Source organism: Canis lupus, chromosome 11 (genome assembly GCF_003254725.2).
Source record: "Canis lupus dingo isolate Sandy chromosome 11, ASM325472v2, whole genome shotgun sequence".
In the NCBI taxonomy this organism is placed as follows: domain Eukaryota; kingdom Metazoa; phylum Chordata; class Mammalia; order Carnivora; family Canidae; genus Canis; species Canis lupus.
The window spans coordinates 23,044,997-23,068,453 of NC_064253.1; the positions used below are offsets into that span (position 1 = coordinate 23,044,997).

Below are 23,457 nucleotides of genomic sequence, written 5' to 3' on the forward strand. Positions count from 1 at the left end.
CACAGATTCTTTTGTCAAATATTGAGTAGGATGTGGGCAATATCTTCATTTTAAAAAGAGAAAACAGACCCAGAGATGTGTAGTTATTTGGCTAACTTGAGACTCAGGACTTCTGGTTTCAGGTCAGTACTATTTGGTCATTTACTTTAAGGGACACATATAAGGGTCAGGGTGGATCAAAATTAGCTACTTTTCATTTCTCTGTTTATTTACTAAGTTCTGGGAGGTATATGAAGAGCTTTATGTATGTTATGTCATGTAATCCCTTAATGAACCCTTTTAGGCAGGTATTACTATTAGTCTCATTTTATAGATAAGGAAACTGAGGGACAGAGATGTGGCTAATAAATGGCAGACTCAGGATTCAAATAAGTACTGTACGATGCCAAAGCTATGATTGTAACTGAGTTTTCTGGAAACTTCCACATACCTAAGTTGTTCCCTGGTGTCAGGCAGACTGCAGTGTGAGGTTTGGGTTGATGATGCAAACCCAGTACTGTTCCTGACTGCCACTCAGGTGTTGGGGCCTAGGAGGATGACTGAGCGTAGGCTTTGATGTGGGTGGGCATGGCCAGGGTGGCTGAAGAGGAATTGGCGGGGGAGGGTGCGACAGGAACACTCTTGTCTGAGGGAACTTGACCTGGGTCTGGGAGGGACTAGCCAGTGTCTTGTGGGCTCTGACTGCCCCAGCCAGGCTCTGGAATCCCTTCCTGTTGATAAGGCCACAGTCCTCCCTGCAGGTCTGTGATCAGAAACCTCCCCCCCCCCCCCCGCCTTGCAGAGCCCCCATATTCAGGTTAGGACCTGCATTTTCTGGATTTGACTCAGAGAGCAGCAGCCCCCAATAGCAGAGAGCAGGAGGCAGGGTGAGTCACTGCCTTTCTGAGGGTCACCACATTGCTGCTGTTGCTCACTTCAGGCTGGCTCTACCATCTACTCACAGAGGCCTTGGCCGTGTTCCGTAGCTTCTGAGAGCTTTGGTTTCTTCATCCATAAAGTGGGAATGTTAATGTTTATCTCGTGAGTCATTGTGAGGAATCAGGTAATATATGCAAGGCAGTCAGCACACGGTAAATATTCCACATCTGTTAGCTTTGAAGATAGAACAATGATGATGATGATGATGATGATGATGGTGATGATGATGATGGCAACAATGACAAAGCATGGGCTGTGTACCCAGCAGATCCCAGCCCATGCTAGGCCATGTACTCGCATTATTATTATTAGTGCTTAAAACAGGACACGGCAGGGATCCCTGGGTGGCGCAGCGGTTTAGCGCCTGCCTTTGGCCCAGGGCGCGATCCTGGAGACCCGGGATCGAATCCCACATCAGGCTACCGGTGTATGGAGCCTGCTTCTCCCTCTGCCTTTGTCTCTGGCGCGCTCTCTCTCTCTCTCTGTCTCTCAGTCTTTCATGAATAAATAAATAAATAAATAAAATCTTAAAAAAAAAAAAAAAACAGGACACGGCAAAACTGCCTAGATGTAAAGGCATGCTGGGGTCATCCTTCTAGTTTGTATGTGGGCTCTGGTGCCTACACACTGTGTGAGTTTGAGTAAGCTACTTGGCTCCTCTGAGTGCATCCTCCTGCTGCTTGTCTACAGTAGAAGGGCTGAGTCTTCATCCCCAGGAGATGGGGCTAGGACTTCCCAGGGCACTGGGATGGCAGCAGCTCCTGAAGTAAGCTGGCCCCTCAGCCAAGTCTCAGGTCCCAGCTGCACCAAGGGGCAGCTGGCCTGTCTGGAGCACAGACGGGTGTGTGTGGCCACTGCATCCCACCTTTGTTCTCAGGAGTCACTCACCCTGTAACCACTTTCTTTGAACTCAGCCTTTACTTCCTGGCTGCCCATCAGTCCAGCCCTTTATTTTCAAAAAGGTCAAAAAAAAAAACCCAAAAAAACAAAAAAAAACAAAAAGGTCCTCGTGTCTGTGAGAAAGTGCTCTGCCTCTGAAGCCAGAACTCCCCCACCCCCCACCCAGTACACCTGGCACCTGAGTAAATAGGGCCTTTCTGCTGGCTGCTTCCCCAGGGCAGGGCCTGGCCCTCTGCTGGGCAGTCAGGAGAGTGGTGTGTGTCACAGACCTCCTGGGCTTGGGAATTGGGGACTGCAGTGGACCAAGAGCAGGACCTCTGTCCTCAGACAAACCACCATGGCTCGGCTACACACTAGTGTGTGAGGTTGAACGAGGCACTCATGTTCTCCTAGCCTCAGTTTGCCCACCTGTGAGTCTGGTTAACAATATTACCCACCTCAAAGGATTAGTGGGAACATAAGATGCACTTAGCAAAAGGCCAGGCACATAACAAATATGCAGTATTGATCAGCCATTATCAGTGCATTGCTCTTCTTTTGGAGAGGCTTCTTATTTGGAAGGAGTTGGACAAGTGTACAGACTATCTCAGGATACAAGACCAGTGCTCCAGGAGAAGCAAGTGCTGGAGGGAGCAGGAGCACTGGAGGAGGGGCACTGAACATCCAGAAGGTGCCATTACAATGAGACTTGGAGGAGGAGGAGCTCCTAGGAGGATGAAAGCTGTAAGGGGCTCAGTCCCTTCCCTAAAGCTGCTGATGTGTGACCATGTCTCACCTCCCCGTATAGGGCAGGCAGGCATGACAAGTGTCACGAAGGAGCTGAGGGGACATTATAGTGCAGGGGGTGGGCAAGGGCAGCAGCCTCTTTTGGTTTCAAAGATCAGGAGAGGTTTCATGGGAGAAGTAGAAAGTGTGATGGATTCTGAAGCAGCTACAGCCTATGATATGATCCCCTGGTCACCCCCCTGGCTCCCTCTGTCTCTTCTCACTGCAAACCAGAGTGTTGGTGGCATTACTCTATTTCTCCCACAAGGCCTTCGAGGACTTATGTAGTATCCCCCGTCCATCTGACCCATCCCTTAACTGCAGTGCCTGCCCTTCTCTCCTGCTTGCTGCACTTTAGCCATTGTGGTCTCCTTATGGTTTTCCAAGCATTTCCAAGCATTTCCATTTCTCCTTATGGTTTTCCAAGCATACATATTGGAAGTATTTCCAATACTCCCAAGCATGCCCTGCCTCAGGGTCTTTGCACTTGCTGTTCCCACTGCTGGAGTAATTTCTTGAGAAGCCCTCATGGTTCACTGCTTCCCTTCACTCCAGTGTCATCTTTTCAGAGAGGCCTCCCTAACCCCCATAGCTAAAGCAGCCTCTCTTTCCTAACATCCTGGTTTCTTGTCTGAAAGCTCATATCAGTCTGAAATGGCCTCAGGTATTTTTCATATTTATTGTCTGTCTCCCCCAGGTAGTGTGTGAGCTCATGAAGGCAGGCACCATGTCTATGTCCGTTGTGTTGATTGCTGGGTGCTGGTGACTGGCATGGAACAGGCTTCCTGGTAAGAGGATGACAAATACATTGAGTGACGGTGGATGGATGCAGTCAGTTGAGGCCTCTTTGCCTTGAGCTGAAAATGAGGAAAGAAGATGGGCCCTGGGAGTTGGGACTCTGCAGCTGTGACATCCTTTTCCTGTTGGCTCTGTGCCACTGGGACACGAACCCTCTAGCCTCCTAGGCAGCGGGAGCTATACAAAGGAGTATAGATTATATCCAAGGATCCCTGTTTTGATTTTTAACTTTTTATTACAGAACCTCCAAACATCTGCAAAAGTCAAGAGAAGAGTATAATCCATACCCATCACACATCACCCAGCTGCAACAGCAATCAACCCCTGGCCCATCTTGTTGCATGTATTCTATGCACGCACCCCACCCTCACCCCCCACAAGGGTTATTCTGAGGCAAATCCATGGGTTCTCCTTTTGTGTAGAGAGCTTAGAAATACTTCCTGGCAAGTATTTTCCTTGTCTCCCTCACGCAGGAATCCTGAGTCCTCCTGCTATCTCTCCCTGGTCAGAATTAGCTCTCCTCAGGGATCTGCTAAATCTAGTCCCATAGAGGTGTCAGTGACTGAGATTTGCTTAGTCCTGAGGGTGCTTTCATCTAGATTCTGCACTGTAATGGTGGGTGTCAGGCCCTGCCTTAGCCAGGCTGAGATGGCCATGCCGTCCCAGGACAGTATGGCCACAGCTTGTTTAGAGCCTGTGGTACTGCCACTTTTGTTCTTCCAGGTTGGTGCCCTATAGAGAGTGGCTACAGGCAACAGAAGGGATGTTTGCTGTGAGCTGATCCAGACTTGAGCTGCAGCCCGGGAGAGCCCAAGTGCCTCTGGAATCATTCCTAATGACTTCTGGTGGAAAAGCACATCTGAGAGAGAGAGAGAGAGAGAGAGAGAGAGAGAGCGCACCTGCAGGCTCTGAAGGCCAGTGGGGTGGGGTAGGCAAGACGAGAACTGGGCTGGCCCTGGTAACAGCTGTGGCCAGGTGAGCCTGTGCACCAACCCCTTTCCCTTCCCATTTATTTTTTTTTTCTTTTTCATTCCCATTTAAATATGACATTTGCGTTGTTTCAAGTTGGTCAAGTGCCATTTCGTTGGAGAGTGTTTTCATTTAGGTTGCATGACTGTCCTGCCAAGGTGATTTTATTATTATAAAATATGGAAAAGTCTATTTTGAGAAGAAAATAATGCAAAACAGATTTTGCTCCGCATACTGAAAATTGTTATAAAATTGAGATCTCAACCAACAGCTCTTCATGACAGTAAAAGAAATGTCCCCGCCATGTGCTCCAAGTGCCCCAGCCCCTGGGAACCACTGAGCCTGCTGAGCTGGGGAACTCACTGACTTCTGGGGAAGGGGATGGAATCAGAGTCTGGATTCCCCAGCCATGGGCTCTGGAGCCAGTGCCTCAAACCCCACCCAAGTCCTACACCAACTCTCTGGGCAGATTTCCCAGTAAATTTTGTGGGACGCTATGAGAAGACCCCAGGTGGAGTCCAATTTTTAACCCCTAAGTCCTTGTTTACAACTTTTAGTGAGCAGAGGAATTGCCAGAGAGCTTGATACAAATCCAGAGTCCTGGCTCCCCTCCCCCAAAATCATGATTTAGCACAGAAAGGACAGTGCCCTGGAATCTGCATTTTAATGAACCAGCTAGGGTGCTTCTGAAGCAGGGGGACCCGGACCATATTTCAGAGGCACCACTATGCTGAGAGGTATAGCGAGGTGGTCAAAGGGTGGTTTAAGCAAAGGTGATGAAAACACATACTTAATATGTTTCCTGTGGGTTATGTAAACGAGAATCTCTGGAGCACGGCCCAGTGCCAGGCACATTGTAAGTGCCTGGTTTGTGCTGGCTGCTACTATTACTGCTATTTCCCACCGTTCCTCATCTGCACATCTGCTCCTTTCCTCAACACACATTGTTTCCTACAACAGTCTCAGCTGGATCTCTGCTTTTTAAAAAAGTCCTGATTTGAGGCATTTACCAATTTCTGTGGTGTAAATACTCCCACATGGCCAACTGAAATCTTCTAAGGTGATGACAATGAGCATGGAGCTCGGGAGAGATGTGCACAACTGGCCAGGCTGTGCTACTATGAGCCAGCTCCAGCACACCAGCAGAAAGTCCTTGTTTGCTGTGAGATCCGGAGTATGTGGTTGCCTCAGCTGGAGCTGATAAATGCAGAGGGCTGTGGGCAGAGTCCAATGTAATTGCTACCTTCTGCTGCAAGGGGCAGCTGGGTTTTGCACAGTCTTGCTATCCATGCATACTCCTAGCTAATGCAGGAAATGGGAATCCTAGCCTCAAATTACCAGCATTGGGAATCTAGAGAAGAAATTATTATCAAAGTGCAGAGATGGCTCCAACAGGCGAATATTTACCATTTGCCATGGACTGCATGAAAGGGTGCAAGGCGTCTGAAGTCACTGTTGTCTCCTTGCTGGTTCTGCTTTTATCTTGTGTGGATCACTGAGAAGGGCAGGCTTATACTGAGGAATGAGTACGGGTCTGGGAGCCAGACTGGAATCATATCCTAGGACTGCTTTATGACAATTGTGTGACCTTGACACAAGTTAGCTTGGCTTCCCTGGTGCGCAGTTTGCTCCTCTGTCAAGTGGGCATATTTATGGCTAAGTCACACAATGTGGTGAGACACAGACATAAGACACATTGTGTGCCCAGGATAGGGCCTGGCAGAGAAGGGCAGGTCAGTGGAGGGGTGCTATGTTATCGCTAATCCTGGCATGAAGGTGCTGCCCACATGATGTTTCTGATGCTGTTCTTCATCCAGAGTTATTATTCTTAGTAATTAAGAAATATTAAGTTCTTTCCTATAATTCCAGCATGAGAAAGAAGTTAGATGGAAATTTTTTTTTTTTTTTTCCGCCAAGTTTGGAGGAATCTTTGGAATGCTTTGATTTAAAATGTAAGTGGCTACATGCCACTAAGAGGTTTGGTCATAAAATATGACAGGCTCAGAGATGGTGGAACAACACAATGGAAGGAGCCTGAATGCTTATGTTCCTGCTGGAGGATTGTTGGCTGACCAGGAGACCACTGTGCACTTTCTGTGGGTGAGAAATGAACCTTCTTTGCGTTAAGCCATTGAGTTTTAAGATACTGCTGTTATAGCACCTAGTATTAGCCAACCCTGACTAATACAGTCCTATTAAGCAAACACTTTGAGAAGCCTGGGGACCACTCAAAAAGGTGATCAGGTCTAGTCCAGAGCAGTGACTCTGAGACACAGGAGAGCTCCAGTGTCACTGCTGTCATTTCAGACACGGAGCAGCAGTGAGAAGCTCCAGACAGAGGAGAGTCAACTATGAATCTCAACTTGAAAGGCATAGGGCACAAGTTCTGCATTGGAGATCCAATGACAGCTCTATGTCATGTCAAGGTCTTTTCACTGTCCTGTGTCCCCTCCTACCCTTCCCTCCAGGGAGAACCAAGGTGGCAGAGATGAGGCTTGCCTACCGTTGACAATCCTCAGCTCTGTGTGGATACTGTGTTGCCAGTCTGTGGGAGGATTGCAGCCCTCTCTCCCCAGGACCCTGCCTCTCCAGTGACTTTTGGCTTCATGTGTGGGCGTGAACAGACTGTGATTGGTTCTCAGGAAGGCTCTGTGAGCTGCTGTTTTCATGCTGTTTTGGAGGAAGGAAGGAAAACTTGAGTGCTAAGAGCCTCAAGGAGTGTCCCTAAGAAGCAGAGTCCCCACCATTTCCTTTCTCTCACCAGTCCACTAGATTTGCTTCATTCTCTCCCTTCCTGTGGGACCAGGAGCATAGAGGAGCTGCCTGGACACGAAAAACAGGCAAAGTACTTCCACTTTGCTATGGATTACACAAAACTCTTCCTAGCATGTTCAGGTCTGTCTGTTCTTTGTGCCCTCCCCTCATTGCCTGGACTGTATTCTTTGGTTGCTTGGAGTTAGTACCTCAAGACTGTCACTGTCTCTCAGGCCCCCCTCTTGTACTCTTTATTCACTGCTCAGCCCTGTTGGTTCTCTGTGTGTAGATTCCTACCTGGATCCCTCCTACCAGCTTCCATGGCTGCCACCTCCGTGGGCCTCAAGCTTTGTCATCCCCTCCTGGTGCCCCTGTCTCTAGCATCCCCTGCCAGCTCATCCCACCAGGGATCCTGCAGGCCGTTCCCCATTACCCCCATTAAACACAGCACTTCCGAGTCCTTGCAAGTCGGCTCCAAAACTTTCCACGTCTTTGTTGGCCTGACCCCTGAATAGTCGATGATTTTCGGATGGAATCAGAGGCATCCTTTGTTCCAAAGTTTTCTCATTGTTTTCTTTCCATGGGATTGTAGAAAACATCTCCCGCCAGGCACACCCTACTGTTTTTGTGAAAATTATAGGCTGCAAATAACTGCTTAAGTCAACTGCCAGACGAGGTACTCTCTTCAGAGGGAATATTCCAGCTGATGAACAAGTTTATGGGCTTTATTTTTGGAGGAAAGAGTTCATCGAGTGGAGAATAGAATTTTCCAGGTGCCCCAACTCCATTCTTATTGTAAAGCATATGTGTCTGAGTGGGTGACTCACTTGCAAGGTCAAATTTATGACCGCAGTACTTATTCCCCCTTCTCTTTCTGTTGGCTTCCTTGGGCCCTTTGTGCAGCCCTACAGTAGACACTTTGAGGAACACAGAGACGAATAAAGACACGAGAGAGAATCTGAACAAGAGGCCAGCCCCCATCCGGCTCCTCCTGAGGTCTGACAGCATTTCCTGGTGCAGGCTCCATGAGCTAATACTTTGCACTGAGGATATTTTGTAGCTTAAGTCAGGTAGTCCCCAGAATCCAGTCTCAACTGAGACCCACCAAAAGACCAGGTTCATCCCCTTGAACACTTGTAGGGAGAAGAAGATGCCCCGGAAGAAGTAGCCCAAGACCTGTGCCCAAACCATGCCAACCTCTTACACCTGGGGCCCCCTGTCATTCTGCAGAGCATTCTGGACACCCCTGAAGAGCCTATGAAGTGTGCTCACTGGTCTTTTCCTTCAGACCTCACCACCCTCACTGTCCCTGCATCTCCCTCTGCCCTATGGATGCGTAGACCATTCTCAGTGGCCTCCATTCAGGAAGGCCCTGCATTGTAGAACTTGCTCAGTGTCAGGCACTCCTATCAAAACTTATCCATCTGATGTTCCCCTCCCACCAATTCATACAATTAGCTGATCTGATAAGCCAAGTTATATCTTATGCTTAATGAACTATAACCACTCAACATTAACCTAACACCTTGCTCTTTACAATGTGGTCCACAGCCCAGTAGCTTAAGAGCTTATGAAAAATACAGAGTCTCAGGCCCATCCCAGGCTACTGAATCAGAGTCAACATTTTGACAAACAAACAAAAAAACCCAAGTGCTTCTAATACACATTAAAGTCTGAAGAGCACTAACCTAATAAGCATTTTTCAGCAGATAATTACATTTAATGCAACACATTCCATGTTAATGATGCTAGTTGTTTGGCATTTCACGCTTTCACCGAACTGTTTTTCACATTTATGGCCTTGTATGGTTATTGGAGCAGCTAGTCTGGGTTCTAGAGGCCCCCAGGACCAGCAGGCTTCCTCTGACAGCCCCTGCTCATGCCTGGCATTTGGCTGCAGTTTAATTAGCTGAACAAATGAATAAACGTATAGGCCCCTGAAGGAGACAGGACAGCAGACATTATTTCCATTTTGCACGTGAGGCAACTAAGGTTCAAATAGGTTGAAACTTGTTCCGGTTATTTCCTAAGTGTCAGAACTGAAATTGCATCGACCTCTCATCTCCGGGTGACCGCAGGCTGTTTTTCATGCTTCGTTGCAGGAGATATGTGTGGTCCCCCTATTGTGGTTATGGAGGTAGCTCACAAGTTCTAAAACAAAGCTCTGTGTGGAATGACCTGCTCTGGGTGGAGGCACCCTGCATGGCCCACCCAAGTCTCCATCCTGGCACACTATCATAGGCCTCTGGCCATGGGGGCGTCCCCCTTTGGCACCCCTGTGGCTGGTGGTAGGAAACTCTGCAGGGAGCTGTTCCGGGGGTTGGGAACACCTGCTGCTCACCACAGCCCACCCCCCCAGGACTGAGTGGATGGGAGGAAGGGTAGGGCAGGAGTGCTGAGGAAGCTTATTGAGAATAGTTTCCCATTGTGAAGCTTGTTAACTTGGAGCCATTTACTTGGGAGCCTCTTCCCCAGGGGTGCTGGATTCTGGCCATCTACCCAAGGGCAGAGAGGTGCTTATTCACAGAAATGCTCACTGGACCTGTGATGACACCAGAGGCAGGGTAAGTAATCAGGGGAACAGGGGGATCTGAGTGTGGAAGCCCAGACCATAGGAATGTACCAAGCAGACCACTGGAAAGGACAGAAGCAGATGAGGCCTTTGCTGTTCCACACATTCATCCAGGCTCTATCCTGGGCTTTGCAAAAAGCTACCTGGGCCAAGAAGGAGACGGAGGGGCAGATGTCTCTCTCTGCCATTTTCAGTTGGCAGGCCCATCACTTCGTGCTTTGTTGCAGTTGATCAGCTTGTCAGCAGACTGGAAGTCTGCCCACTATCTCCAGCCTGCAGTGGAGGCCAAGCCCAGTGGGGTTGGGCATCCCCTGCACGGTTTGGTTTAGGTGCCCTGGCTACAAAAAAACACATTGGGCAGAGGTGATACCACTAGTGATGGCTGGTGCTATGTGCATTTCCCACACCAGGCATGTTTCTAGATCAGCATTCAATTCTTTGCTCCTCACTCGAGGCTAGGCAATATGATTATTCCCATTGTATGGATGAATCAAAATGAACACAAAATGACCATGTCACACACTGTTGATGGCAAGAACCCTTTTAACTGTCACTTGGGTTTCATGTGTTAGGGGAAGGCAGGCGGCTTGAATGATGGACTCTGCACAGTGCAGTGGGTGGATCTGTGCAAAGGTGATATGTAAACCACACAGTGCCCTGGGCTCAGGCCTGGTGTGGTGGGGAGCTGTGACAATGAGGGGCAGGCTAAGGAGTCTGAGCTTCACCTTGTGGACAAAGGGAGTCACTGAAGGGAAGTTGAAATCTGATGCATGGTTCAGGAAGGTAAGAGGTGGCATCCCAGGAGGGGCCCAGTTGGAGAGGCAAGAGATAGGAGGCCTGGAGGCTGCATGTGTCAGTGCAGGGCAGATAGGAGGTGAGGGCCGAGAAGATGGGCCACATCTGAAAGAAACAGCAGCCGCTAGAATGTGGCCACTGCTCCAGTGTTTACAGTGGCTCCTCTTCTAGGTTGCGGTTTCCTGTCCAGAATGGACATGGACATGCTTCTGTGTGAAGCATGTGAGTCATCGTGGCAGAGAAGAAGAGGGTCAGGGTTGTATTCAAATTCCCAAAGTTTGACCTACGTCGCCCCTATCCCAGCTGGGGTATCACAGCTCTTCCTGAGAACACAGAGAGGTGGCAGATGTGCCTTGTGGTGGCTCCATTGACTCCAATAGCCTCTTAAAACACTTTTTTGTCACCCCAGCATAGCCTGAGCCATTGTCTCTTCATGGGCTGTTATAGATGCTGTAGCTGCTGGGTGGGCTGCTGCCCAGGTGGGTGTTGGGAGGCTGAGACTGGCCAGAGGTGACTTCACCTCTCAGGACTCTCTCCAAAGCCCCAGGGAGTAGATGAAAGGTTTGGACCTAGGAGCCTTGGCATAGAAGTGCACTTGTAGGAAAAAACAAATTTCTTAAATTACTAATCCATCCATTCTGTGCTAATGCCTCCTGAAAGAAAACTTTCAAGTTGGCTAACAGCCTCTTCTCTCTGGGAACCACTTGTACCTGTAATTAGGAAGCTGTGTCTCATTAAAGCTTCAGCCTTAGATTGCAAAGCTGGAAGATCCAGCTTGACCAGAGCATTCATGGCTTTCTGGGACTAAACTCAGGTTCTTGTGCCCTTGCTATGGTGTAGTCCTGTTTCCCTGGGCCATGAGACTCCTGCTTTGTATCTGTGACCTTTTACTTGGAGCAAGTGATTCTTGTTGAGATCGACTCTTTGATTCCTAGCACTGATAACTATGCCAGTTACCCTGACACATGGTTTCCAAGAGTCACTTCCAAGGCTTTTTGGTGCATGTAGCTTGGACCCCATGTCACCTGGTGGTAGGTTTCCACCTTGGAAGAGAACGCTTACCTACAGGGAAAAGTCAGCCTCAATCTTACCCAGTCCCTAGCTCCAGGACATCCATCAGGACCTTCATCAGGGAGAGAAGCAGGACTGACTGCATCATTGAGAAAACTGGATGAGAGCTGCTCAGACCTGTCACCTTTCTACCATGTGCATGGATGGTATATTGGCAAAGACATTTGGATTTTTCACGAGCACCTTTATATGGGCCAGCGTGGGTTTGAGGAGATGAGCCTATTTCTGACCTAAGGTCCCCCAGAATCTCCTGTGCTGCCACAGAGGGGAGATAAAACTCCTCAGGAGGACTATTCTCTGATCCATTGGTTTTCTTTCTTTCTTTTTTTTTTTAAGATTTTATTTATTTATTCATGAGAGACATAGAGAGGCAGAGACACAGGAAGAGAGAGAAGTAGGCTCCATGCAAGGAGCCTGATGTGGGACTCGATCCCGGGACTTGGGGATCACGCCCTGAGCCAAAGGCAGGTGCTCAACCATTGAGCCACCCAGGCATCCCTGATCCATTGGTTTTCATTTATGCGCGAGTCTGCTACTTCCTCAAGAGTATGTGCATAGTAAGCTTCTTTCATGGTAGATGATTGGCTTTGTTTCTTCTTCAAGAGCTTCCAGGCATCTGTGAGAGGAATCCTGTCCTTGTCTGATGAGTCTTTCCTGATACTGTGATAGAAAGGCAGTTCCTGATCCTAAGTAAAAAGTTAATAAGGGACAGTTTGTGGATCTGAAACCTTAAATTACAAACATGAGATTTGGGTTGTCGAAAGCTGTGGGCTAGGAAGACCTAGCCTTTGAGAGGCCTTTGAGACCATTTAGCCCAAGCTCCTGCCAGCAAAGAATTCCCTCAATACTATAGTCTCTCAGCCTATTTAGACATTTTCCAACCATGAAATTTCAGTACCACAGAAGTACCATATATCTGTTTATGTCCTATAGCCGTTTGGCAGGCCACAGCCACCATAACAGTTTCCCAAGAACCAAGTTTTGTCCTGTTAGGTGTATATCACTCTCATTGAGAAAGCTCGCTTTATGCCACATCCCTGAGGAATAGCTAGCGAGCTTCTGCTTGGATGTCATCCTTGTACTAGGGAACTCACTATCTGCCTCCTTCTCGGGGTAGCCTTGGAATAGTATTTAGCAAGAAAGGAACAGACTATTGATAGGCATACGACTTGAATGAATCTCCAGATAATTATGCCACTTGAAAAAAGCCAATCCCAAAAGGTTACATGCTGTACGATTCTATTTAGGTAACATTTTGAAATAATGAAATGTCAGAAATGGAGAAGAGTTGCCAGAGATGTGGGGCTGAAGGGAAGTGGGTGTGGTTATAAAAGTGTATCAAGAGGGGCGCTCGGGTGACTCATTCAATTCAGTGTCTGCCTTCAGCTCAGGTCATGATCTGGAGTCCTGGGATGGAGCACCATGTCAGGCTCCCTGCTCAGTGGGGAGTCTGCTTCTCCCTCTCCCTCTCTCTCTGCCCCTCCCCCTGCTTGTGTTCTTCTCTCTCTGTCAAATAAGTAAAATCTTTAAAAAGGGGGTGGGGCGTCAAGAGAGATCTGGTGGCTTTGGAACATTTATCTTGATTGTGGTGGTGGACACATAAATCCTCACACGTGATAAAACTGCATTGAATTAAATTCACAGCTGAGTTCAAGTAAAATGAGGGATGTCTGAAGAGGCTCAGCAAATTACATCACTGTCAGTGTCCTGATATCGAACTATTGCTTCACAGAGTGTTACCATTGAGGGAAGAAGCTGGGCAAAGGGCACACAGGACCTCTCTATAATGCTTAAAACCACATGTGAATCTAACAATGTCATATTTTGAGATAATTGTAATTTTTTAAGTTAGCTCATCTAAAAAATAGCTAACTTAAAAAATTTAAAAATAGCTAACTTTGAAAATAGAAATGTAAACAAATTAAAGAGCCTGTGTTTTCACTTTATAGGTCTGGGATTTATTACGCCCTTTGAGATTTTCTTGGGACCCATTGTCTCTTCATCAGTTTCAGTCAAACTGACTTAAAAGACAGATAAATGAGCCCACTGTGTAGCAGAGGCAGCAAGTATAGGCATATCCCAGTGTCCTAGGGGGTGGGCTGGGGGCACGGGGTGCCGAGCAGGCATGCAGGAAAGACAGGAGGAATGCAGACCTGGCTGCTGTCCCTCCCTGTGGAGCCCCAAGGGGGAAGGATGGGGAGAGGCAGTGGAGGACAGGAAAGGATGCTCCCCACATTCCCCCCAGGGATGCCCCTTCAAAGCAGCAGCAGGGGTTGGAAAGGAAGCTGCTCAGGCTGCTGCATGAAGATGGATGGGAGAACATGAAGAAGCTTCTGTGAGGGGAATGCCTGGACCTGCTCAGGAATGTGGCAGGGGTGTGGGAGGGGTGGGGAGCAGGGCTGGGGAGTAAAGAGGGAGAGCACAGTCAGTGGCTTCCACGCTGGGCCTGGCCCAAGGCTGGAGGCATCACCTCTCTCACTGAGGAGGGCTGAGAAGAGGCTCTGTGGGTTCTCATTTTAGCAGCTGAGCTCCTTCATATGGGATGGGGGCACTTCCCTCCCTCCGCCCCCCCCCCCACCCTGACCCTCCCTGACCTGGAGTTGGGTCACATGATGCAGACCTATCCCCAGGGCCTTACAGACAGGCCTCATTTCTTGGGTCCCAGTGGGTTGAAGTGGTCGGCTGCCTGGGCCCAGGGAAAGGATCTACATGGCTTGTTCCCCGTTCTGTTTCCAGGGCTGGGCTACCAGGCTTTGAAAGTGAGCCTGAAAGTTTCTGTTGGCCTGGAAGTGCTGGCTGGGTCTGGCCCTTCGTGAGAGGAGGATATGGGTTGAGTGATGAAGGCCACATGCAGAGCTTACACAGCTACCCCTGGCCTCGACATGGGCTTCTGGTCTCCTACTACATGCCAGGCCCACTGAGAGGAGGGTACTTGCCCGAGATCCCACAGCTGCCATGTTCACACTCAACTCAGTGCTGTCTGACTCCCCTGCTGAGCTCCACACAAGATGACTGCCATCTGCTCACGTGTCACACAGGGCCTTTCACACACCAGTATGTACCTCTAAGAGGCAAGGAAGGTGGGGATATGATCTCCTTGAGAGATGGGTGCTTGGATCCCATGTCCAGAGACACCCAAAGCTGGCAGCAAGTCAACCCCCCCTGACACCCACTTCTGCATCCTTTGTGTAAACTGCACAACCCCTCCTATGACCTGGGAGCCTTCTGTGGCTGAGAATACATTGATGGAAGAGTAAAGTGGCTCTTCATGAGAATCAGTGGTCCATGTGAGCCCAATATTTGCTGTTGCTGGGACTAAATGACAGTGGGTTCCTCAGAAAGGTTTGATGCCCCCAGACAGTTCCAGAAGCCTCAAAGAGCATGCTCAGCCTAGCCCCCACACAATCCTGGAAGATCCTGGTCACCTGATTGTCTCCCACAATTCATGGCACAGAGATGCCAGGATCGAAAAAAGAGGAAAACATTCCAAGCCTAGAAGCTGCTGGACTCACACTAACCAAATAGTGAAGCAGGGTGGTATAGGGAAGGGAGACTATTTTGGCAGGTGGATGTGGTGGAAGCCTCTGGTTGGTGTCACAAAGCCTTGGTTCTGGCCCTCCCCCTGGCACTGGCCCGCTGCATTATCCTGGCATTCTTGACATATGCACATGAAGATGCTGCTCAGAGGAAGGGGTGTTCTGAGGAGCTGGGAGCAGAGTGGAGCCAGGCTAGGGGGCTCTGCACCAGCATCCCCATTTTAACCAATATCATTCCATGTCCATGTGATTGCACGTTGGGGACCACCTAAAGTTGCTCATCGAAAAGATTCCACAGCTGAAGCTGGTTGCAAGGCCCCAGATAGATGGTCTGAGCAAATCTCTGATCTCCAGAAACCAAGTGTAGGAGGCGAGAGGGAGGCAGTCGGGGGATAGTTCCTGCAGGAGGGGGAGATTCCTAACAGGGTGTGGGCCAGAGAGAGGGAGAGAAGGATGCCAACAAGAACGATGTGTCCTCCGCAGGCCGCTGACAGCCTTGCTCACTGACAGGGATGACGCCAAAGCTCTGGGAACATTAACCTGGATGTAGCCCAAGGGAGATGCGGTTGTGATGCCCTGGAATTGCTCTTCAATTATTATTAGATGTGCTGTGGTGACAACATGCTGCTGAAAACCAGAGTGAGTAGCAGAGAGGCCATTCAGCCCAGGTATTTGGGGCTTCTGTAAGCTGAGAGGGGGTTCGGTCCCCAAGGCTCTGGACCCTATGCTCATGGGAAATGGCGCCTTGTTGTTTTGCCTTTGCGGTCAACAATTTCAGAAGCCCAGGGCAGAGCAAAAGTTTATAGTCAAATATCTTCTTCTGAGTCTGTGTGCAAACTGTTGATTGAACAGCCAGAGATCAGGATTTCGATGTTCTCTTCTACCTTTCTTAACATTGCTCCTTCCTGTTTGCCCTTCATGAAACCAGCACTGGGTCTGGCTATCTGGCTCTGTCTGCTGGTCCATCCACCAGAAGTTCTGTGCTTCTGTCCCCAAGCTTCTCATGCCATTAGCCACAGCTGGTACCTTCTGGGTGGTTGTGTAAACCTGCTGTCTGAGGAACCTGGAGTGGATGTGTGAGTGCAGAGGGAGTTTTGCCTACAATTTCTCTTTCCTTCCTCTTTGCAGGCCCTTGGCTGCCCCTCCATGTTTTTTCCTTACTGCAAAGAGGAACAGGATGTAGGTTTCAATCACACCCAGTCACTTGCAGGGATGCGTGGCTTTGAGTTTGAGTAAGTTATTTGTGTCTTTGAAGACTCAGTTTCCTCACCTGGAGAGATGCAGCATTACTGTTGATGGAGTCTGCCTGGGAGAGGCCAAAGGAAGGGAGAGCCTTACCCAATCCCAGCTGAGCTGAGGGACAGCCTGGCTGGGCTCCAGATGGGAAGATGGGAGAGCAAGGCTCCCATTCCAGGACATCATCCTCTAAGACCCCGTGATCATCAGGACAACGGTGGAGGCCATTGCTATTATCTCCAATAGGAGCGATTATTTACAGGTACTACATGTCTTCACCTTGGCTGTGCCTGAGAGCCAGAGCACAGGTCCCCAAGAGGCCGCTTTGCTCACTCCACAGCATCTGTTCTTCAGGGAGGCTTACCTGGCTAGATGTCCTCTGGCTCATGAAGTAGCTGGGCCCAGTGAACTTTACCTGAGGCCTCGGGGCTTTCTTTCATTCACAAGGCTACTTGCAAACACGTTTTCATCTCTTGCTTCCCTTGCCCTTAAACTCTATGAACTCTGTGCTGCAAACCTTAGTAACAAAGCCTGACAATGTTTTTCTCTTTGGCTTGTTAATTTGCTATTCTTTGAGCTACTGTAAGTCTGCAAAAATCCCACTTCAACAGGCCATGTTGGCTGGAGCCATTTTGAACGGTAGCAAATGGGGTAGCAAATAGTACCAGAGAGGGAGAATGAATGAAGGAGGCATCAATGCCAGGGAACCCCGTGTACATACACTCCATGAGATCCTCCCTCACTCCTTTTACTTAAAAAATGGCAGAGACCGTATTGTAACCACCAGAGCAGAAATGTTGCTTTAATCACTCCCGATCCTTGACTCAGGCAAATCAACTCTTGTTGATCGTTGCTTCTCTAGCCTGCCTGTAAGCAGACATGCTTCTAGGCAGCTGTTATTGCAACACAATTCTGTATTTTGTCTTTCCCCTTATTTCCTAACTCTTGCTTCCCATTGCCACACAGTCGTTATAAGTATCAGTTTTAATGGCTCACTCACTTGTGGCTTCTGGAATTTACTGACCATCCCCCTGAATGACCATCACATCACGTTAGCTGGGAAATAAGCATGGAGGTCACTTGTGCAACCTCTCAGTGTTACCAACTCTAGAAGTATCTGGCAGGAAAAAAGGCTTTCTTGGGGCAGCACATGACTATCCCAGGATGGGAGCTCTTCTCCATGCTTCATGTGTAAATAAATGCCTTAGTTTTTGAAGGAGACTTGGGCCCAGACTCCTTGCACACATACTTTTGTCTCTCAACAGTACAATCAGAGATCATTCCTACTGCTGCTTTTCTTCAGTGTGAATTAATCTCCTTCGATTTCTCCATCATCATCATCCTCACCATCTTACTCAGGACTGCCATTTATTGAGTGCTTACCCTGTGCCAGGCACTGTAGTCTTGTATCATGGCTTTATTCAGTCCCATCGGGTGGTACTGCTGTTGTCATACTCAGTTACACATAGGGAAACTGAAGCCTGGGATGCTGAGTAGCTGTTGGAACTCTAATAGCTCTCAAGGGTTGCCTGCCTCCAGGTGGGGAAGATCTTTATACCCTCTAACTCCTCATGGAAGGACCTTTGGCAAAGTTTGATCTAAAGTCTCTGGGATGGCCCCTGGGCCTAAGGAGGTTTACTGCCTTAGTCCCAACAGGCTGCTTTAACAAAATACCACAGACTGAGTTGAGTGGCTTACAAATGACAGAAATTTATTGCTCACACTTCTTAAGGTTGGGAAGTCCGTGGTCAAGGTATTGGCAGAGTTGGTGTCTGGTCAGGATCTGCTTTGCTGTATCCTCTCAAGGTAGAAGGGGCAACGGAGCTCTCTGGGGTCTCTTTTATGATACTAATCCCCGTTCATGAGGGCTCTACTCATTTAATCTAGTCACCTCCCAAAAGCTCCACTTCCTATTACCATCACCTTAGGGATTAGGTTTCAGCATGGGAGCTGGGAGGAGCAGCACAGGAGTTGCAAATATTCAGTCCAAAACATTTACCACAATGGCTCTTTCTCTCCATGGGAGAAAGGAGGCCTCCCTCAACCCCACAAGAATCCTGGGCAGGATGGAGCATGCCTGGCCAAGGTGGCAGCTGCGAGGTCATGTGTCCTTTCCAGAGACTCCAGGGATGGGATGGGTCTCCCAGAAGATGGATGAGCTTCCGATCTCTATGGGGCTATCGCTTTGGTGAGGATAATACTCTAGTAAACAGGACAGTTCCTGGAGGTAAGTGCCATGAAGGACACAAGTGGGGAGAAGGGGTAGGGATTGTGGCTGGAAGTGGGGGCAGGAAGCCAATGTGGAGGGAGCTGTCAGCGAAGGCCCTTCCCAGGAGGAGAAATGTGTGTTGAGACCCAGCAGATACCCGGGAATCTTCCCAGATGGGGGCAGAGCACTCAGGCAGGGGAAACAGCAAGTGCAGGTGCCCTGAGGTAGGCAGTTGAGTGAGTTGCAGGAACAGAAGACTAATGGGAAGAGTTTTATTTATAGGTTTAGCGTTGCTGCTGTTTAGAGCAAAGAGAGAGCCAGCCCACTGGGATTGTTGGCCTTCCTCAATACAGAACATCCACTTGGACTGTACTCTTTGTCTCTGTAAGTCATTACTGTTTTTCCCTCATCAACGCCTGTGTTTCCATGCTACAGGGAGCCCTGTGTGGCTGGTGTTCTCATGTAAACAGTAGCTCTTCTAAGGGCTATGCTCCCTCCAATCACTCAGTAAGCTCAATCAGATGGTTTGTTGACGTCTGATAACTATGTCCTCATTAGAGGCAATTAACATGGCATGTCTTGGACCTCCTAAAGTAATAAATCATGCTATGTTTACTTTTTGTTACTAGGCAGAGTGCTAGGGTTTGCAAAAAATAAAAAATAAAAATAAATAAATAAATAACAAAACCCCCTGCCTGTGGTTATTTAATTGGAGAAAGCTGCTCTTGTTATGGATTCTGAGTTAAACAGGCCATTAGCTCTGGGAGGGACAGCCCTGAACAAGCCACGCCTCCTCATTTGCTGCTTGCTGATGGACTCCTGATCTCACCTGGGAAGAGACAGTGTCACTGTTTTATCCTGCCCATGGGCCAGGTTGATCCAGATGTACTTTGCACTGAGGTGTGCTGCTGGGATCTGGCCCTGCCTGGACATTGGTGCCGGGCTGGCTCTGCCCAGTGGCCCAGAGCTGACTGGGGAGAGCCCCTGCCATGCTGGTTCCTTCCCTTCCCTTCCCCTGAGGGCTGCCAACAGGACAGCAGGAGGCTGTGCCCTGAGGGGCTCAGAGGAGTCTGGCAGGCTGTTGGGGACCCTCCCCCCATGGCCCTCACTCTTACCACCCTGGTGTCACTTGGATGCTGAGTGATCTGGGCTCCCTGCTGGATGCAAGGCCTTCGATGCAGCCCTGAGTAGCACAGCACACAGGCCCATGTCTGCCCATTTTCTGGGGACTGTCTCATCTCTGTCCTTTTTATTCTAATGAAACTTTTAATTTGGAGATCATTGTAGATTCACACAATTGTAAGAAATAACGCAGAGGGATGCCGCATACCCTTTACCCAGCTTCTTCCAGTGGTAACATTTTGCAAAACTGTAGTACAAGATCACAACCAGGATATTGACATTTCCAGCACCATAAGGGATTCCCCATGTTTTCCCTTTTTAGTTATGCTCATTCCCTCTTGCCTCTACCCCTCCTTAACCACCCGCAACCAGGAACCTGTTCTTCATTTCTATAATTTTGTCATTTTGAGAATGGACTAGTGAAGGAACCATGGAATTACAGAATATAATCATAAAATATCACCTTTGGTGATTGGGTTTTTACACTCGGCATAATAATTCCCTGGAGTGTTGTCCAGATTGTTGCATTGGTGATTCTTTCCTTTTTCCTGTTGAGTAGTGTTCTGAGGTACGGATATACCACTGTCTAACTTTTCACCCACTGAAGGACATCCCTATTGTTTCCAGTTTGGGGCTGCTGTGAATGTAACTGCTATATACACTCCTGTGTGGATTTGGGTGTAGGTATAAGCCTCCATTTCTCTGGGATAAATGCACAGGAGTGCCACTGCTGGCTTCTGTGGTAGTTGCAGGTTTCATTTTTGAGGCAACAGTTTTCAGGAGTGAATGTCCTATTTGACATTGTCACCAGCAGTGTGTAAGTGATCCAGTTTCTATGTATCTTCCTCAGCATTTGGTGGTGCTATTTTTTGTTTTCGCTATTCTGACGGATGTATAGGATATCTCATTGTGATTTAAGTTACATTTCTGTGATGGCTAATAACATCTTTTCATGTGCTTATTGGTCACCTGTAGATCCTTTTTGGTGAAATGGCTTTTGTCTTTTGTCTGTGTGCTAGTTGGACTCTGCTTTTTTTACTATTTGGTTTTTTAAGTTATGTGGTGCAGATACTAGTCTTTTGTCCTACATGTAGTTTGAAACTACTTTGTGTTTCGTTCTCTTGTAGGGTCTTTTTCAGAGTAAAAGTTTTTATTTTTAATGAAGCCCAATTTATCGGTTTTTCCTTTTGTGAATTATGCTTTAGATCTTAAATCTGAGAAATCTTTTCTGGCCCTGAAGAGTTTCTCCTATTTTTTTTTTCTAAAAGTTTTATAGTATTACTATTTATAGTATAGTTTTATAGTATAGTGATCCACTCTGAGTTAATTTTCATATAAGGCATGGGACTTAGGTTGAGGATCTTTTTTGGGGGGGGGGAAGAGATGGGGGGAAGGAGCAGAGGGAGAGAGAGAAAGAGAGAATCCTAAGCATGCTCCAGGACCAGCATGGAGCCTGACATGAGGCTTGATCCCATGACCCTGAGATCATGATCTGAGCTGAAATCAGGAGTTGGATGCTTAACTGACTGAGCCACCCAGACACCCCTGCTGTTAAATTTTTGTCAAGTCAGGCGTATTTGTGTGGGTCTTTTTCTGGATATCTGGATATATCTCCACTGATACTACACCATCTTGATTGCTCTAGATACATAGTAAATCTTGAAATCAGGTAGAATGATTCTTTCCCTTCTATTCTTTTTCAAAACTTATTCTAGCTATTCTAGTTCCTTTGTCTTTCCATATATATATATATTTCAGGATAATCTTACCTATATCTACAAAATATCTTGCTGGGATTTTGATAGGAATTTGGGGTTCTGCCTTTTTTTATGTAACTTTTCCATAGTGTGTATTTTGTACAGTATTTTTAATAGGGTGAAATAATTACGAGAACTGAGAACATCTGCACATCTACCACAAAATATATATATCTTGTATAGACAGTTTCATAACCAGCTGTCTTTTACTTAGTATATTAAGACTCTTTCCATGGGAACAAATGCATTTCTATTGTTGTGCCCAAGATTGCGAATCCGAGAAACCACCAAGGAGCCGACACCGATGCAAACACATGAGGGTTTATTACAAGCTCGAGCTTGGGTCCAAGTGTACCCGACAGAGCGGAGCAGAGACTTGGACCCCGAGACTAAGAGGCGTAGCAGCTTTATAGGGGCCAGTGGCCCATGGGATACGGGATACGCAGATCGGTCCACAGGCAGGTGGCCAATTGAATTACATTTTACCCTATAGTATCCATTTGAACTGGCCTATTACTTTGGTCAGAATTGGCGTGTAGTTTTGGCGGGCACAAGGCAGAGTTACATTGTTATGAGCCGATTTCCGATTAGGGTGTGCCCAGCTGCTTGACTAGGGTGGGGCAGCGCCTTAAGCAATAAGCAGGTCATGTGGGGGTCATACAGGAGGTGGCGAGTGTAGCACAAAATGGAGTTGGTCCGGCTCTGCTTATCCAGGGGTAGGGGATTTTTGTTAAATTTCCTGGGTCCCACACTATGTTATCATTTTTAATTGTTTCATAATATTTACTTGTGTGGATACAGCATCATTTATCTGAGCAATCTCTCATTGTTGGCTATTTAAGGGTTTTCCTCAAAATATTTTTTTGTTTACTTTTTATTTTTAGAAACACCACCATGATAACTATCTTAAAGCCACATCTCTGTAAATATCTTCAATTATTTCCTTAGAAAAAACTTCTGTGAGTCAAATAGCTGGTATCATCTTAATTCTTCATTTTTCTCTTTGCAGATGGAGTTACAGTTCTTTGAACTGAAGCTTGTGTGTGGTTATTAGCTCAAAAAAGGATTGGGCATCAAACCACTTTCTACCTCTGGCTTGCCTATCACTTTGGCTTGGAATGCCCATGCCCATACCTAGACCAAACTCTGGTGGATGGCTATTGCAAATGGGGGATCCAAGTTCTACTTAGCTCTCTGTTCTTAACTGTCTTTTTTTTTTTAATTTATTTTTTATTGGTGTTCAATTTACCAACATACAGAATAACCCCCAGTGCTTGAGGCTCTCCCTGTAGTTGAGAGCTCCAAGTCCTATTTCTAACCCCAGATGTAAAACAGATGGGAAGCAGCTCCTGTGCCTTACTCTTAGAAGATTTCCCCCACACCCTTATGTTTGCCTAGTGATTCTCTGAAGGCTGTTCTTCCTTTCTGGGAAAAGATACATGGGGACTCATGGGGCCCTTCCACCCCCTTTGTCATTTAAAAGCCTCTCTCCCCCACCCTGAGTAGCATGTTACTATTTCAAGAAAAATTCTTTAAGGGCTTCAAAGAGTAATAGGATAGTCTTCCTGGATGATTATTCAAATTCTTGAATACATTTAAGGGATTTACATGTTCAAAGAGAGAATGTTTTCTGTTTGATGTTGAAAAAAGATGATTTTTTTTTTTCCATCCCTGTGAATTTAAATAATTTGCTTGACTTTCTGGTAGAATAACCACAGCGTTCTTACATTCTGGATGTAGTATTTGTTAGAATCCTCCATGATTGACTGCAGGGAGATTGTGTGTGTAAATGACTTTGAAATATGTTTTTAAACCAATGGCCATCTGTAAGTTGTCAGCTTTAAAAAAAAAAAAAGGCATCTTCCTTGCATGGGGAAATTTTGTTTCTTTGAGGGAAATTGTCTTTCTCTCTCTCTCTCTCTCTCTCTCTCTCTCTCTCTCTCTCTCACACACACACACACACGCCCCAGAAATACCAGTTTTAAGTGATCTTTAATGATGACCTGATGGTACTTTTCAGAAGAAATGGAATCAGCCTTCCCCCTTGTGGATAAC

The 23,457-nt window shown here is 47.5% G+C and overlaps 1 protein-coding gene across 19 annotated transcripts in view; it reads left to right on the forward strand.

Moving 5' to 3' along the window:
• The window catches only part of LOC112650348 (uncharacterized), a 165,118-nt gene that overhangs the window by 126,238 nt on the left and 15,423 nt on the right, over positions 1–23,457 (forward strand). For 16 of the 19 annotated variants that reach the window (XR_007400959.1, XR_007400956.1, XR_007400960.1 and 13 more), the window contains 3 exons: positions 15,562–15,717; positions 16,207–18,541; positions 18,806–18,907. The exons of 2 other annotated variants lie outside the window; for them this stretch is intronic. The gene's annotated coding sequence lies outside the window, so the exon portion shown is untranslated. Of the gene's footprint in view, positions 1–14,167; positions 14,597–15,561; positions 15,718–16,206; positions 18,542–18,805; positions 18,908–23,457 lie in introns of those variants that run through there. One more of the 19 variants, XR_007400968.1, reaches the window with a different exon arrangement.